Genomic DNA, 17,643 nt, shown 5'->3' with positions numbered 1-17,643 from the left:
GGCAGTGAAGAGTGAAAGCAAAAATTTACACCCTTAGAAATCCTGAAGGCGGTGATTGGTTTTCGGGGCCCCGTACGCGGCTAGGCTCCCAAAAAGTCCCACACATGTGGTATCCCCATACTCAGGAGAAGCAGCTAAATGTATTTTGGGGTGCAATTCCACATAGGCCCATGGCCTGTGTGAGCAATATATCATTTAGTGACGACTTTTTGTAAATATTTTTTTTTTTTTTGTCATTTTTCAATCACTTGGGACAAAAAAAATAAATATTCAATGGGTTCAACATGCCTCTCAGCAATTTCCTTGGGGTGTCTACTTTCCAAAATGGGGTCATTTGGGGGGGTTTTGTACTGCCCTGCCATTTTAGCACCTCAAGAAATGACATAGGCAGTCATAAACTAAAAGCTGTGTAAATTCCAGAAAATGTACCCTAGTTTGTAGACGCTATAACTTTTGCGCAAACCAATAAATATACGCTTATTGACATTTTTTTTACCAAAGACATGTGGCCGAATACATTTTGGCCTAAATGTATGACTAAAATTGAGTTTATTGGATTTTTTTTATAACAAAAAGTAGAAAATATCATTTTTTTTCAAAATTTTCGGTCTTTTTCCGTTTATAGCGCAAAAAATAAAAACCGCAGAGGTGATCAAATACCATCAAAAGAAAGCTCTATTTGTGGGAAGAAAAGGACGCAAATTTCGTTTGGGTACAGCATTGCATGACCGCGCAATTAGCAGTTAAAGCGACGCAGTGCCAAATTAGAAAAAGACCTCTGGTCCTTAGGCAGCATAATGGTCCGGGGCTCAAGTGGTTAACAACTTGCCGACCATCCGCCACAGTTGAACGGCAGCAACATGGCCGGCTGTGCGAATCGTCGTCATTTTACGTTGCTTCTATTTGTGGCCACCAGAGCCGATGCGAGTGCCTGGCGATCACTCGTGACACGGCGAGAACCGGGATCTCTGTGTGTCATACAAAGTAGGAACACTGATCTATCTCTTCCCCTAGCTAGTCCCATCCCTCCTTCAGTTAGAACACACACTAGGGAAGACAATTAACCCCTTGATCGCCCCTAGAGTTAACCCCTTCATTGCCAGTGACATTTTTACAGCAATCAATGCATTTTTATAGCACTGATCGCTGTATAAATGCCAATGGTCCCAAAAATGTGTCAAAATTGTCTGATGTGTCTGCCATAATGTCGCAGTCAGGATAAAAATCGCAGCTCACCGCCATTACTAGTAAAAAAAAAAAATAAATAAAAAATATAATAATAATAATAATGCTATAAATCTATTCCCTATTTTGTAGACGCTATAACTTTTGCATAAACCAATCAATATACGCTTATTGTGATTTTTATTATCAAAAAATATGTAGAAGAATACATATCGGCCTAAAAAAAAAAAAAAAAAAAAAAAAAAAAAAAAAAAAAAGCTAATTTTTTCAAGAAAAAAAAAAAAAGGATATTTATTATAGCAAAAGTACTAAATATTGTGTTATTTTCAAAATTGTGGCTCTTTTTGTTTATAGTGCAAAAAATAAAAACCACAGAGGCGATCAAATACCACCAAAAGAAAGCTCTATTAGTGGGGAAAAAAAAAAAAAAAAGGACGTCAATTTTGTTTGGGTACAGCATCGAACGACCGCGCAAAATGTCAGTTAAAGCGACGCAGTGCCGAATCACAAAAAATGCTCTGGTCATTCAGCAGCCAAATCCTCCGGGGCTGAAGAGGTTATAGTAGTACTAAAAGCTGAGACTATTTTTATTTTCATGGATATAATCATTTTAAAATACAATGCACAATACTGGTAAAAGTTTACTGTAAAATGTAATCCCTTCTATTGCCTCCAGTCTATCAGCCTCCACCTTCTCTGGGTTCAGATGCTGACCTTCCCTGAGTCTTTAACCGCTTCCCGACCAGCCGCTGCGGTTACACTGTGACAGGTTGGCTCCCCTGGGCGAGCTATTGTAGCTGTACGGCTCTTTAAGACGCTGTAGCAGGCGTGTGCCGGGCAATCGCTCGTGACAGAGCGAGAATCGGGATCTCTGTGTGTGTGTGAACGCACAAATCCCAGGTTCTGTCAGGGGAGAGGAGACAGATCATGTGTTCCTACTAAAGTAGGAACAACGATCTCTCACCTCTAGTCAGCCACATCCCCCCCCCCAGTTAGAAACACACATAGGGAACACAGTTAACTCCTTGATCGCCCCCTAGTGTTCACCCCTTCCCTGCCAGTGATATTTATACAGTAATCAGTGGCTATTTTTAGCTCTGATCATTGTATTAATGTCACTGATCCCAAAAAAAGCGTCAAAGTGTCCAATGTGTCTGTCGCAATGTTGCATTCACAATAAAAATCGCAGCTCACCGCCATTACTAGTAAAAAAAAAAATAATAAAAATATTATAATAAATGCCATAAAACTATCCCCTATTTTGTAGTTGCTATAACTTTTGCACAAACCAATCGATCTACGCTTATTGCGATTTTTTTTTACCAAAAATATGTAGAAGAATACATATCGGCCTAAACTGATGAAGAAATTTGTTTTTTGTTTTTTTAAATTTTTTGGGGATATTTATTATAGCAAAAAGTACAAAATAGTGTTTTTTTCAAAATTGTCACTTATTTGTTTATAGCGCAAAAAATAAAAACCGCAGAGGTGATCAAATACCAAAAGAAAGCTTTATTTGTGGGAAAAAAAAAAAAGGGACAAACTTTGTTTGGGTACAACATCGTATGACTGCGCAATTGTCAGTTAAAGCGATTCAGTGCCGTATTGCAAAAAATGGCCTGGTCAGGAAGGGGGAAATCCTTCCGAGGCTGAAGTGGTTAAAGTCTTTGTTTTTTTAAAAAAAAAAAAAAAAAAAAAAAAAAAAAAAAAACACATGTTATACTTGCCTGCTCTGTGTAATGGTTTTGCACAGAGCAGCCCTGATTCTCCTCTTCTAGGGACCCTGCCGACACGTCTGGCTCCTCCTGCCTTCAGAGTGCCCCAATAGCAAGCTGCAATGTATAGCATAGAGTGCACCAATAGCAAGGTAAAGAAAACTTCTGCCTTTAAAATAACACTTCCTGCCCAGGACTACATGTCCCATGAGGCATTGCTCCTCACACATTCACAAGTTCTCAGGCACTTACTGACATATATGGACGGTGTACTGAGCTGTATGTGTGCTGCACTGTAATATCTGATATGTAAACAAATAATGCATTCTGTATGCAGGCCAACTATTCGGCTGGCCGATTAATTGTTTATGAAATTGATCGATTACCATTTTCATAATCGATTAGTTGTTTCGGCCCTATACACCTTACAGATTTTTTTTTTTTTTTTACAGGTTACAATGCGAATAGTGCACAACAGGTCCTCTTTATGGAGAGATGTGGGGGTCAATAAGACCCCACATCTCTCCTCCAAGCTGGAAAGGCTGAGATAAAAAATAAAAATAAACTCTCTGCCTTTCCAGGGCTTTGTTTAATTGCGCCGGCCCTGAACGTGACATTACAACATAACGCCCGGGACTCCAAGGTTCATAGAGATTGACTGGGGACCATCTGGTCACCAGAAATCTCTATGGGAAACTTCTGGCGGCGACTGATTCGTTCTCCAATCGTATGGAGAAACAACGGAGGGTGGCTAAACTGACGCTTTGATTGTTCTTAAGGTGCACAGAACTGCCAGCTAAAAAAGATGGTATTTGGATGATGCCTGTAGCTGCAGGCATTATCCAGATATCCCCACTCAAAGTCCATGTTGTTATATCGCATTTCTTGGGCGGGAAGTGGTTAAAGAAACCTTTGTTGTCCTGTATTTTACAATGAGGAAATAAAGTCAGCTCTGACATATCAGTTATCAGTTCTTACTTGGCATTATTCTCTGTACTTTGCACTTGTCGTTTTCATTATCAAAGTGTCCTTTTTTGTTTTGAGACAGTAAAGAGGCCGAGAACTATTCTGCTGAAATGGTGGTTTTATTATTGGTCTCTCCCTCTTGGAGATATTTCACACTCCAGCCGGCCATATATGGATCGGAATTTGGCCGATTCCACAGGGACCGGCCGAATGTACTGGTTTGAATAACTTGTGTACAACCAGCCTGTTGGGTTTTTCCAGAATGATTAGTATTGCCGGCAACACTAATCATTGTGTTCTGCTGGCAGGCTTCCACCGGCAGAATACAATAGCGCTGCGTGAGACTGTGTTGATGGGGGAAGCAAGCAATTTGTTTTCATTTCACCCATGGTGGAAGGAAAGAAAAAACTGCATCATGTATGGCCTGTCCTACTGACAAACTGGTTAATGAGACACATGATTACAGATTCTAAAGCTGGCCATACATTATACAATTTTCTTATCCAATTTCCTTTAGATTTACCTTCAATCATGTAGTGCAAGGGCCTGCCTGATTGCATACAAACTAAAAATGTTTAGGTTTGACCCATATAATATGGTTTTGGTAAATCTAAAAGGAAAGTTGTATAAGAAAACTGTAAAATGTATGGCCAGCCTTAGACCCATCACTCCTAAATATGCTAAGACATTACAATAACTTTCTTAAACTCACCGTCATTCTCATAATCAGCCCCAGTGTTATAACAAAAGAAACATTGTCCATACACCTGCAGGTGAGCTCAGAATGCAAGAACACTAACAAAGAAAGACAAACCCACTGCAGTAAAGACTAACCTGGGGATGCTTGAAACTTAACCTCAAACTCCATGCAGATTGTTAACCCACTGCACAAGTGAGATTTCTTGGGGCATTCTGTATGTGCACCAGGTAGAGAATATTCCCAGAGATTCCTAGCTGTGCAACGTCACAAAAAGTTCAGCTTTTCATTCATGCTGAACTTTTGTGATGTTGCATTCTTTTGCAATGAATTATCCATTGAAACTCATTGTGATCAGCATAAGTGGTTTCTATGGTCTCATGCTCCTGGCAAGTGTAAAGCCTGTACACAAGATCAGAATATCGTACAAAAATACCACTTCCGAAGCGATTGTATGATAAATCTGATCGTTAGTACACAGCTGTCATCTGAAATTTTCAGAAGGGGCCAATACGACAAAAAAAAAAAAAAAAAAAAATTTCATGCTATACTAGATCGTACCATTTTCATTTAACCAGTATAGTCTTTGCCCTGAAAATACACTGCAAATACACTACAACACATTACATCACTTCTGAATTTTTATGCTGTCGTAGGAGAAGTTTTGTACTTCAGTAACCTATTTGTCTGATATGGAGATTAGCATGCAAAAAAAAAAAAAACAACCACACACAAAACAAAAACTGATGATCATTTGTAAAATAATCTCGTATACCAGGCATTAATGATGAGACCTTTGGTGTGAATCCATTCAAGGTTTGAACATATGAATAGTCTGCTGCAGTTTAAATAGTGTCCCAGTTCCTCCACAACAGCTCATCCATACAAGGTGTTAATGCTGCCTTGGTTACTGGCAGATATAGTGTCAAAATAAGTAGGATGAGGCTACATCTGGACTATATGGTTTCTGCAATTAAACTTCAGCCACAAAGGAAATTACGTACCTCAAGCATCACTGGGAGGTCATGATTTACTCTGACCTTTCACAATTTGTGTGTCTAGCTGTTCACTGTGCTAACTGGCTTCAAAGACACTGCAAAAAATGCAACACAGGACTGCATACAGCACTTAGGATTTGCCAAGCTTTCAATACCATGCTCTGCTGTTGATGCCCATTAGGTAGGTCTGTGCTGCTGGATTGCTTTTGACTTGCAGCTCCTTTTTTCACCCCTTTAGGACTATTTTCACCCGGGTCTATTAGCAGTTTGATCTACTGTGTACTGATCTGTTTGGATTACTCCATGCGTACATACATTTTCTTCATTTATTCCTCCTTTTCCTTGTATTCGCTTTTGACTTATTTGCTCATTTACCCTTATATGGAGTTGGCATTTGTTAATTATTTCTTTATAGATTCCTTGATTTTCAGCTTTCCCAAATTAATAGTTATATAGGACTTTATTGGTCATTCACATTCATAGCATGTATTCCACTTTACATTCCTCCCAGGGAATAAGAAAGATGAAGATTTCATTTTATAAAAAGTTTATTTTACCTTATTTGAATAAAGCCATTTTTTTATAATTTTAGTTTATTTTGTGCTTTTGTGGTTCCTTGGTTCCCTAGGTGTTTATTCCAGGTCAGTGACAGAATGTAATAAAGCTAGAAACAGCCAGGCTGCTTTACCAGAAAGTCTGTAATAGCAACCTACATAAATTCTATGACAGGTTGACTTTCAATAGAAAAAAAGTAGCCCAATTTGCACGTTTACAGTATTATCACAATATAGGTTTGTTAGATGCATCTATTTACCTTTGCAGTCCACTCTATGCTACCGATGTCAAAGCTGTTTATTCTGTCCCTGCAAGGAAAATAAGGTAAGGATATTTATTATTTATGCACAATAATTAGACAATGCAGAGGTTAGAGGCATATAATCCACCCAAGAAAGGAGCAATATTTAAGTATGCTAAAAGATGTATGAAAAAAAAAAAAAAATACTGTTCTCTTTGACACGTGACATATAGTAGTCTATTTTTAAATTTTATCAGACAAGCAATTTCTTTTTCAAGCACTGAAGCCAGTTTTAGCAGTTTCCCCAGACAGACTGTGTTCTATATTCATTATCTCACTGAAAATTTTCCTTTTAAATTTACATACATACATATAAACCAACAAACTCTGCAATACTTCATAAAAAACCTTGGCTAAGGGATAAGGAAATCAGTTGGTAAATTAGGCAAATCTCATCTTCTTAAATATCTCAATTCACTCAAATAGGCAAAAGGTAAAATTTCATCTGTGCTGTGTTTATGAACAAACAAATGGCCCCTGCCCCCACCTATAACTGGCCTTCACAGAAAGGAAGCACATGGAAGGGCTATCATATGAAAGACAAAAACAGAACATTCCATAGCTCAACTCACCAACCAGTCTGCCAACTGACCAAATTAACCTGTCCAACAGTCTGCGTTAAAAACAGGGGTTTAGTTGGCATGCATTTGCAAACGCATGCATAAGATGCAAGGCCTCTTCATAGCACCCTGTGTAAGCTTGCAGTCCTAATGCTACTGAATTTATAAGCGAGTAGGCCCCTCATCTATCCATTTAATGCATGTGCTTCCATTGTGGAGACACTTATAAATTCAAGCATACACAGGGTATACACAGGGTATACACAGGGTGCCGTGAAGAGGCCTTGCAGCTTATGCATCCGTTTGCAAATGCGTTTGAAAATGGTTTGAAAATTAAAGTCCTGTGTCTTTTACCGTATAATTAAGATACTGGGAGTACAGTAGAGGCTCTTTTAAAGCAGTATTAAACCCAAATAGCGTAAAGTTATTATATTGTAGCTTACTAGCTTGTAGCAATGGGTACAAGTCGCCTAGAAGTCGGATTGAAGTAGTACAGGAACTTTTTCTGAAGTCGGAGCGACTGCAGTAGTGTGCATTAAGACAGATCTATTCACTTACATTGATTTTTTCATGTAGCGCGACTAGGGGGGGGGCGACTTGAAGTCGGATCCAAAAGTTGCCTCTATGTGAATGGAGTCTTAGGCTGGGACATCCCCAAGCAATACAACAGAGTGGTGGGCAACACAGAAAACACCAACAGGCCCAAAACAAGGGAATTAGATTCCCAACTCAAAGAGCATCTTGAAGAATCCTTCAACTGAAGCTGAAGCTAGCATCAGCAGAGACCTGAACATCCACCTGATAAAACCTCAAACATGTGAGCCAAAGATCAGGTGGTGGCCTTTCAAACTTGTGAAACAGATGTTTGGTGCTGAAAAGCCCTAGAAGAACCGACTGAAAAAGCAAATTGAGCCTCAATAGGGAAAGAAGGCATAAGCCTTAGTGAAAGGCAGGGCAAACAGAGAATCCAAAGTTTGGATAGAGGCAGTGGCAGAAAGGTAAACCCACACTGCATCGCATCCAAATGTAGAGATACCTCTTGTGGGTGCTTAGAAGCAGGGCACAGTCAGGGTAGGACAATGTCCTGATTAAAGGTGGAAGGAGGAAACCACCTTAGGGAAAGGAGGCCCAGGGCCACAAAACCACCTTGCCTTTATGAAAAACAGGAAAGGGTTCCTTACAGGATGGAATAGAAATTTGTCTTGCTCACATGATAGCCACGGGGAAAAAAATCACGTTGCAAGTAAGGTCAAACTAATATTTCAAATGGACTCAAAGAGGCTTCTGTAGTGCTGTGGGGACCAAAATTGAGACACCAAAGACAGAGGAATGAAAAGTGGGAGTGACGTGAGCCACCCCTTGAACAAAGGCCTTATCAAGGGAATGATTGGCCAGCAGTCTAAAGGCAATGCTCAGACTTGACCCTTCGGGTGCTCAAAGCCAAATCTTTCTCCAATCCGAGTTGGAGCAGCATCAGGATATGTCTCACAAAGTATTGCCTGGGATGAAACGTCTGTGCCTCACACCATGCAAAATAAGCTTTCCAAGTGTGTTAATAGACCTTGTGGGAGGCCGATTTCCTAGCTTTATGCAGTATTGAAACAGTCAGATAGACCTGGATTTTTCAGAACCTGTGTTTCAATAGCCAAGCCTTCAAAGCCAGTAAACAGGTCCCTTAAAACAAAAGGTCTGGAAATCTCCAGAGTATCTCTGAAGAGTCGAAGGATATCAGAGTGCCAAGTCCTTCTGGGCCAAATTGGTGCCACCAAGATCACCAAAAATGCCCTCAATCTCAATCCTGTGACGCAATCAAGGAAGAAACAGTAGCAGAGGGAAGGTGTATTTTGGCCAGATGAAGAATTTTCATTTATTAGCAGACAACCAGTGAAAGAATGAAATCTTGCTGGTCTGGTAAGCGAGGAGGAGACTACAGCGAAAAAGATACGTAGTCTGTTAATGATTCTGTCTCTGGCTAGTTGTCTCAACCATCAAAACCACTCATCTGACATGACTCAAGGTCAACAGGTATTAAAATTTAACCGTTTTTAGTAGGCTTGGGGAATGGCGTGGCCACATGCATATACCAGCTTGGTGTAACTTAAACTGCTTTTCAGGATGAGGCATATGAGATTTAGTAAGAAAACTACCCAGAACACAAAATAAATCATGCACAACCGCTGAAAGCTAATGGAATAATCCTGTTCAGGAGTGGTATAAAAAAAAGGCACACATTTTCAAAAAGGTGAAAATGTTTAATTATGGGATTTTGCATAATAAAAGTAGTTGTGAAATATTGCATACGTTGTATAGGAGGGAGAAAAGCCTGGACTTTTTTTTCCCCGTTTTAAAAAAAAGAGGTGGTGGGGGCTTGTTTGAGTAATTTTTATTCATGCACAAATGAGAGCTTTATATGCAACTATGGTCAAAAAGTAATGTCATATTTCAATATTAAAGTATTTCTAGCCTGCTCCTATTAATCTGAATGACCTTAAAGTTTGAAAACTTATATATTCTCAAGAATCCCACACTAAGGCCCCTTTCACACTTGTGCAATTTGTCCTGAGACTTGTGACTGCAAAGTCACATGACAAGTTGTACCTTATGGTTTCCAATTGGTATCATTCATATTCTTTGCGACTTCAAAGTAGTCCTTTGCACTATTTTGGTCCGACTTTAGGTCCATAGACTTCAAGATTACACAGGCATTGCTTCAAGTCACATCAAAATAGTGGCAAAAAAATTGCGCGACTTTCAGGTCACACAAGTGTGAAAGGGACCTTACTGCCAATCTGCCATGAATGCAGTGACACGTATTCACTATGCATTGTGAATATGCACTGCTGTGTCACCTATTTCAAATAACCTGCTGTCTGATCTACAGAGGGGGCTGAGAAGAGGAGTTCCTAGGAGGCACACCACATTATTATAGCTTGCAGGCAGCAAGGTACCAATGGGATATGTAGTCCTTAGAAATAAAAAAAATAAATAAAAACAAAAAAACAAAAGAACGAGCAGAGTTCTGGATAACATGAAGGGAATCCATGAAGCTGCTGAAACAGATAGTCAGCAGACAGGCAGCACTCACAACATAAGATTTTCCAAATAAGCTTACACTGGATTATCGAAAAGTAATCGTTTGTATTGCTTTTACAAAACAAATGCTGAAAATTAAAATGTATGCTGTCACTTTAGATCTACTTTAACCCTTTCTCTGCCAGACCGAGCTCTACTTTTAAACTCAAGTGGCCAGACCATGCCAAATCATTAGCCGACACAAACACATCAAAACTTAAAAAAAATTCTACTAAATTACCACAAAAAAAACAAAAACCTGTATTAGTTAAATAACAAATTTGTAAATTTTACAGTTGCAATAAAATTATGCAGGCATACATTTAATAGCAATGCACTGCCTTACAATGCGCAGCAACGCACATTTGTGTTGTGCGATAGGCCTCAAAGGGCTGTGTATCACGAAGGAGAGTAATGGCCTGTACACATGATCCGAATATCGTACGAAAATGGTTGTCCGAGGAAGGATCCTACGATTTTCGGATCGTGTGCACACTACTTTCAACAGCCGATCGCGACCGTTCATCCAATCTTATTCGATCGGGCATGCACGAAAATTGTCTCGTACGATTCCAGATTGTACGATTTTCGGTTAGTCAGTATGGTTGTCGTCCGAAAATTCAATACAAATACATTACAACACATGACATCACTTCCGATTTTTCTTTCTGTCGTACGAGAATTTGTGACTTTATTTAGCTATTCAAATTCTACTTGCGACTATTACGCAAAATCAGTTCTACGATCGGTCATACAATATTCGGATCGTGTGTACGGGCCATAAGTCTGTGCCCAGGGGTCAAAGGTGTTTGTCTACAGCCGTGTGTACCAGTTTGTAGGTAATCAATGACAGGCCCCTTGGGTGTAAGAATGTAACCACACATCTGATCGCTCACATCCATATGAAAATGTATAAAAACGCACAATTTGCATCCAAGATGTAAGATTACAGCTGCAGTATCTGTCAGCCTATCACCTGCGGCTGTACAGAAACACCTTGCAAATCCTGGGATTAGAAATGCGTGAATGAAGTCTTGGGGCTCATTCAAATGGACGTTGTAGTCTGTAGAGTGTGATGAGCAGTTTGTTTATGCAGCTAGAGCTGCATACAGACAGCCTATGGTACTCTATGGAGATGCAGCCTTTGTACAAACACAGCCCAAGGGCTCCAATTTAACAGGTGTGCGGGTGCAGGTGAATGGCCCTGAATTCAAACAGTTTGCAGTTGGAGGTCGCTCTCCACACACCTGTCAAAACTAGGACCTGCGGCTGTGTTCGTACAGCCACTGTGTTGCCATAGGGTAACAGAGGCTGCCTGAATGCAACCACATCTATGTAAACAAACTGCTCATCATGCTGTATGGGTCAGAGAACCTGTATAAATGAGCAGGTCAGTCTCGTTCATACAGGCGTACACCTGTGTTTGCCTGCACAGGGATGCACAGTTTTGTTTATCCTTGTGCAGGCAGTTACATTTATGACGATTAGGACACACGGCTGCATGGCCACAGCCGCTGCTCCCATTCCGACAGCCGTGCATGGCCCCAATCTCAGACAGCATGCGTTTAGAGCCTTGCACCCACACAGCTGTCCTGTTAAATTGGGAGCAACTGCTGTGTCATTGCAGCCACTGTGTCCCAATTGAGATTAATGGGACTACCTGCACAAACACCTGTACATCCCCGTGTGGGTAAACACGGCACTAACACAGGCATGCGCTATAGTACTCCTGTGTGAACGAGGCCTTCATTATGTTTTTTTATTTTGCACATTTATTTACAATTTTTATATTAAATTAGACCTGTTGGGGAGTGGCAAAAAAGCGTGAGAAATTTGTTAAATCCCCTTCTCTGCACTTAAGAAGAATGAACTGGAAGCGATCTGTACAAGAGGCATCCTTTTCATTCACAAACTAAGGCATAGTAAACACAGTTTACTATGTTTAAAGCGGAGTTGCGACAATTTTTTGTTTTTTAAAGTCAGTCAAGCTACAAATACTGCAGCTGCTGACTTTTAGGCCTCATGCACGCTGGACATTATAATAACGTTATAAAAAACGCCAGTAGCTTTGCAGTGAGTTTTTCAACTTTTTGCAATAGCGTTTAGTGTTTTTCCGCAATAGCGCTTTTTTTTTTTTTTTTTTTGAAGAAAAAAAAATATTTTTTTCAATGGATCAAAAACGTAAAAAAAAAAAAAAAAAAAAAAAAAAAAACGCTGGTGAGCGACGTTAGAGTGTTTTTACAGCTGAAAAACGTCTATCAGAACCCACTAGTTTTGTCTTTTTTTACCGCTCAAACACACCACTGCCCAAAACTGCTGATAACAGCCTATGTGCGCATGGACACATAGAACAACATGATGGAGAGTTTAATGACTGTAGAAAAAGTCTACAGCCAAATACAGCTGCTGTAAAAATGTCAAAAAATGTCCAGTGTGCATGAGGCCTTAAAACAAGGACACTTACCTGTTCCAGAGTGCCGCGATGCCGGCACCCGAAGCCGATCCGCCTCTCGGCTATCGGGTGCTGCCGCCGCCATCTTCGGTAAGGAATCAGGAAGTGAGGCCTTGCGGCTTCGCTTCCTGGTTCCCTACTGCGCATGTGCGACTTGTGCTGCGCGATTCCACTGGTCCCTGCTGTCTCCTGGGACCTGTGTCTCCCAGAAGACAGTGGGGGGAACGGAGAAGGCGCCGGAAATGGCGTAGATACCTGCAGGTGGCTCGGGTATCTATGCCTGGAAGTGGGAGCAAAATACCCCCTGCACCCAGCTCTTGTGGGCATAATTTAAGTATACGATAATAACTTAGTCTTTGGATATTTCTGCAATTTAACACATGTATACAATAAATAGATAAATATATATATTTATATTTTTGTGTTGTAAAATGACTGTGTTCTATCAGCATTACATGCTCTTGACCCCCCCCCATTAGATGGCGCCAGACCACCTACTCAGCTACACACCGATTAGAATCACTCTGTCCCACATACATATTGTTATCTGTGGGCTCGTGCTGTACTCAGTCTTTTTTGCCCAACCACCCCCCCTTCACTATTTGTCTCATTCTTTCTACCAATGGTCGGCGGTGATGTGCGCGAGCTAGGGGACGAGGCACCTCAGCCCGTTCCTATCTCGACCAATCCTGGCTGGTTCATTGCATATAGGTACGCTGCGCTCCACCAACGTTAGTGATGATCCACCCACTATGCGCAGGCGCCGGCGTTCGGGGCGCCCACGCATAAAAACATTGAACATACTAGGTCCCTGTGAGCACCACAAGCGGAGGGCACCCCCCATTGGACCCGGACACACCAAGGTAAGTCTCCACTTTGCGGAGACACTTCCTGAGCCTCTGGTCCTCTCTGGGGTTAGCTATACTCATCAAAATAAAATAAAAAAATATATACTGCGCTATCCCTCAGATCAAATAAGCGTGCTAAAAGTGTGTCTAGTGAAAAACAGAAAAATCCAGGTGCTGCTGCAACCTTAAATGTGAGACAACCCCCACCACGATAACTCTAAATAGGATAGGCTGCGCTGCTAATATGTGAGCGTGATCATGGTGTATTAATGTGACCACCACCCCTAAAACATCCTTATAAAAGGTGAAGTACGATAAAGAGAAAATTAAACAAAACAAATCAATGTTTGCTAATAAATAATAAAAAACTTGGGTCCCACAAATTAAAACATTCCAGCAAAAAAAAAAAAAAATACATTGATGGAGAATAGAAAATCAAGAACCAAGAGGTAGTGTTAAGTCCATACAGTCAAAAAAAAGAGTCCTTGTTGAAAAAAAACTTCTCTGATAGAGGGAGAAAACACCTTTCTTCAAACAGTGTGAGGCATGCAAAAAACTGTCTCCCTGGGGAGCGTGATGTTATAGGGAGTTCCTCCACCTCAAACCAATCAGCCCCCTACCAGATCCACAGATCTCCTGTCACAGAGATCATGCAAGCAAGTGGCTGTGTCCCCCAGCCACTGGGTCTGTTATGATGTGTCTCACAGGTCACCGCTCCAGAGCTCAGCTAAGTAGAGGTGTTACCGCTCACATCCCAAAGACATCTTGACAGCAGGATATTAAAAGCTTAAAACAAAGAAGAAAGCGAAAAAGAAGACACTCGATCGTTTCAACAGGACCCACGGGCAAAATGATTAACTACAAATTGACTCTCCTTACTAAAATCTTCATAAGTCAGTAAGTCTGGATAAAAGTCACTCTCCCTCTCTTGCCTGCTCTCTATCCAAGCAAAGGTAGAATGGGCCACAAAGCTGGAATGGGCCACAAGACCATTAGCAAGAAGCTTGGTGAGAAGGAGACAACTGTTGTAGCGATTGTTTGCAAATGGTAGAAATACAAACTCGGTCTGGAGCTCCATGCAAGATTTTACCTTATGGGGTAAGGATGATCATGAGAAAAAAAAGTTAGGGATCAGCCCAGAACTACACGGGAGGAGCTTGTGAATGATCTCAAGGCAGTCGGGACCACAGTCACCAAACAAACCATTGGTAACAAAATGCCACCATAGATTGAAATCCTGTAGCGACCGCAAGGTCCCCCTTCTCAAAAAGGTACATGTACAGGCCCATCTGTAGTTTGTCAATGAACATATAAATAATTCAGAGAAGGATTGTCATCTATCTATTATTAGGTCAAGGTGGCAAAGTAACAAGACATAGGTCACACTTTTCCCCCCTTTTACTAAAACAAATGTGGGCAGAATCACAGGAAACCAAAAACCAATACAGTACTGTAAAAAGCAAAAACTTGCAGAGAAGGAGAAAAAAAAAAAAAAAACCCAAACAACACACACACACAAAACAAACACACACACTATTCTCAGAAACGTGCTTGCTACTTGTAGCTACACCACTGTAAGATCATGATTCAGCATACAAGACCACAAGCAGATAAGTTGAAGCAAACACTTCATGTGTATTGACAACTCGAGCCATGTTTCTAGAAGAGCAAGTCTGGTCACCAAATGTAACAGACTCAACAGTGAACGAGCAAACCTTGCAAATTCTCCCTCAACTTTAATGCTGTGCAGCTCAAGCAGACAATTTTTTGCAAAGTGGAAAATGTCAGAACGTAGAACAGGAAATGTCTAAACAGGAAAAATATTGGTTACAATTTAACTTAAATTTTAGTATATTTTTGCAGCAACTACATAAAAACCACATCCAAAACTTTAAACAATGACAAACAAGAACAAGTAACATTACTGCACAATTATAAAAGATCACAGCGGGGCCAAAAATATAAATAAAAAGTACAGCAACACACCAAGGCAGCCTTTTTCAATCAGGGTGCTTCAGGGCTGCTCAGAGAGAAACTGAAGGGGGGAAACTCTAGAATACCAGTCCGTACTCGTTTGCAAAGGTGGAGAAATAAACCACTTCTAATGTATCAGTTTACCGGCTATGGAACAACACTCAGAGATGTCTAGGCTGTGGCAATGTGGCTTCCACATAGATTTGCAAACGTAACTATAAACTCAAATGCATGCAACATAAGTAACCCATGTAGTTGATACACATTAGGTTTTTCTTTTTTTGCTTGAAAGTGTTGCGGGGCCGTCTTTGTGTGCTGCCTTGTATATTGCCTTGCCCATGTGAACCTGTCCCCATTTGGACCAAATCCAAAAAAAATAAATAAATAATACACAACCACACAGAGATAGCAGCTGCTCTGATCTGTATGAATCTAGCAGATACACAATAGAAGCCTTCAGCTGCCTTATAAAGTCAATGACTGGGCTTCTAGTGTGTTGCTGGATCCTTAAGGAGAAATGGGCAGCCTATAGGTAAGCCTGCTCCTTCTTTGTGCATTGCTTTTTACACTCACTGGCCACTTTATTATTATTATTAGGTACATCTTGCTAGTACTGGGTTGGATCCCCTTTTACCTTCAGAACTGCCTTAATTCATCAAGGTGTTGGAATCATCCCTCAGATTTTTGACTATATTGACATGATGGCTTTAAGCAGTTGCTGCACATCCACCTTTCCACCACATCCCAAAGGTGCTCTATTGGATTAAGTTCCGATGACTGTGGAGGCCATTGGGAGTACAGTGATCTCATTGTCATGTTCAAGAAACCAGTGGTGAGATGATTTGATCTTTGTGACATGGTGCATTATCCTGCTGGAGGGAGCCATCAGAAGATGGGTACACTGTAGTCATAAAGGGATGGACATGGTCAGCAACAATACTCAGGTAGGCCATGAGTAGATGAGGTTTAATGTTGAGAAATTTAAAGTTATGCACTTGGGGGCTAAGAATATGCATGCATCATACATGCTAGGGGGATTACAACTGGGGGAATCCGTGGTGGAGAAGGATCTGGGAGGTTTTGGTAGATCATAAGCTCAAAAATAGCATGCAATGCCAAGCTGCAGTTTCCAAAGCAAGCAAAGTCTTTTCTTGTATTGAGAGGTATGGACTCTAGAGAGATATAATTTTGCCCCTGTTCAAATCATAGTAAGACCTCATCTGGAATATGCAGTTCAGTTTTGGGCACCAATTCTCAAAAAGGATATCGGGGAACTGGAGAAAGTGCAGAGAAGGGCAACCAAACTGATAAGAGGCATGGAGGAGCTCAGCCATGAGGAAAGATTAGAGGAACTGAATTTATTCACTCTTGAGAAGAGGAGAATAAGGGGGGATATGATAAACATGTTCAAATATATAAGGGGTCCATATAGTGAACTTGGTGTTGAGTTATTCTCTTTACGGTCAACCCAGAGGACAAGGGGGCACTCTTTACGTCTAGAGGAAAAGAGATTTCCTCTCCAAATACACAAAGGTTTCTTCACAGTAAGAGCTGTGAAAATGTGGAATAGACTGCTGCCAGAGGTGGTTCTGGCCAGCTCAGTAGATTGCTTTAAGAAAGGCCTGGATGCTTTCCTAAATGTACATAATACAACTGGGTACTAACATTTATAGGTGAAGTTGATCCAGGGAAAATCCGATTGCCTCTTGGGGGATCAGGAAGGAATTTTTTCCCCTGCTGTAGCAAATTGGAGCATGCTCTGCTGGGGTTTTTTGCCTTCATCTGGATCAACTGTGGGTATAAAATTGGGTATATTGGATTGTACAATATTTTTTATTTTATTTATTTATTGTCTTTAAGGTTGAACTGGATGGACTTGTGTCTTTTTTCAACCTGACTAACTATGTAACTATGGCATTTAAACGATGCTCAATTGGTACTAAGGGGCCCAAAGTGTGCCAACAAAATATCCCCCCACACCATTACACCACCACCAGCCTGAACTGTTGATGCAAGGCCAGATGGATCCATGCCTTCATGTTTATGCCAAATTCTGACCCTACCACTCGAAATCGAGACTCAGACCAGGCAAGGTTTTTTCAAATCGTCTAGTCCAGTTTTAGTGAACCTGTGCAAATTGTAGCCTCCGTTTCCTGTTTTTAGCTGACAGGAGTGGCACCCAGTGTGGTCTACTGCTGCTGTAGCCCATCTGCTTCAAGTTTCGATGTTGGGCGTTCAGAGATGGCATTCTGCATACCTTAGTTGTAACGAGTGGTTATTTGAGTTACTGCTATCATCTCAAATCATGCCCATTCTCCTC

At 40.8% G+C, this 17,643-nt stretch overlaps 1 protein-coding gene across 6 annotated transcripts in view; it reads right to left on the bottom strand.

Moving 5' to 3' along the window:
- Positions 1-17,643, bottom strand: part of NUMB (NUMB endocytic adaptor protein) — a 175,212-nt gene that overhangs the window by 77,587 nt on the left and 79,982 nt on the right. For all 6 annotated transcript variants that reach the window (XM_073608895.1, XM_073608896.1, XM_073608894.1 and 3 more), the window contains one exon: positions 6,376-6,424. The gene's annotated coding sequence lies outside the window, so the exon portion shown is untranslated. The remainder of the gene's footprint in view (positions 1-6,375; positions 6,425-17,643) is intronic.

Source organism: Aquarana catesbeiana, linkage group LG13 (genome assembly GCF_042186555.1).
Source record: "Aquarana catesbeiana isolate 2022-GZ linkage group LG13, ASM4218655v1, whole genome shotgun sequence".
NCBI lineage: Eukaryota > Metazoa > Chordata > Amphibia > Anura > Ranidae > Aquarana > Aquarana catesbeiana.
Note: the sequence above shows the minus strand (reverse complement) of the source record. Positions and strands in the feature narration are given on the sequence as shown.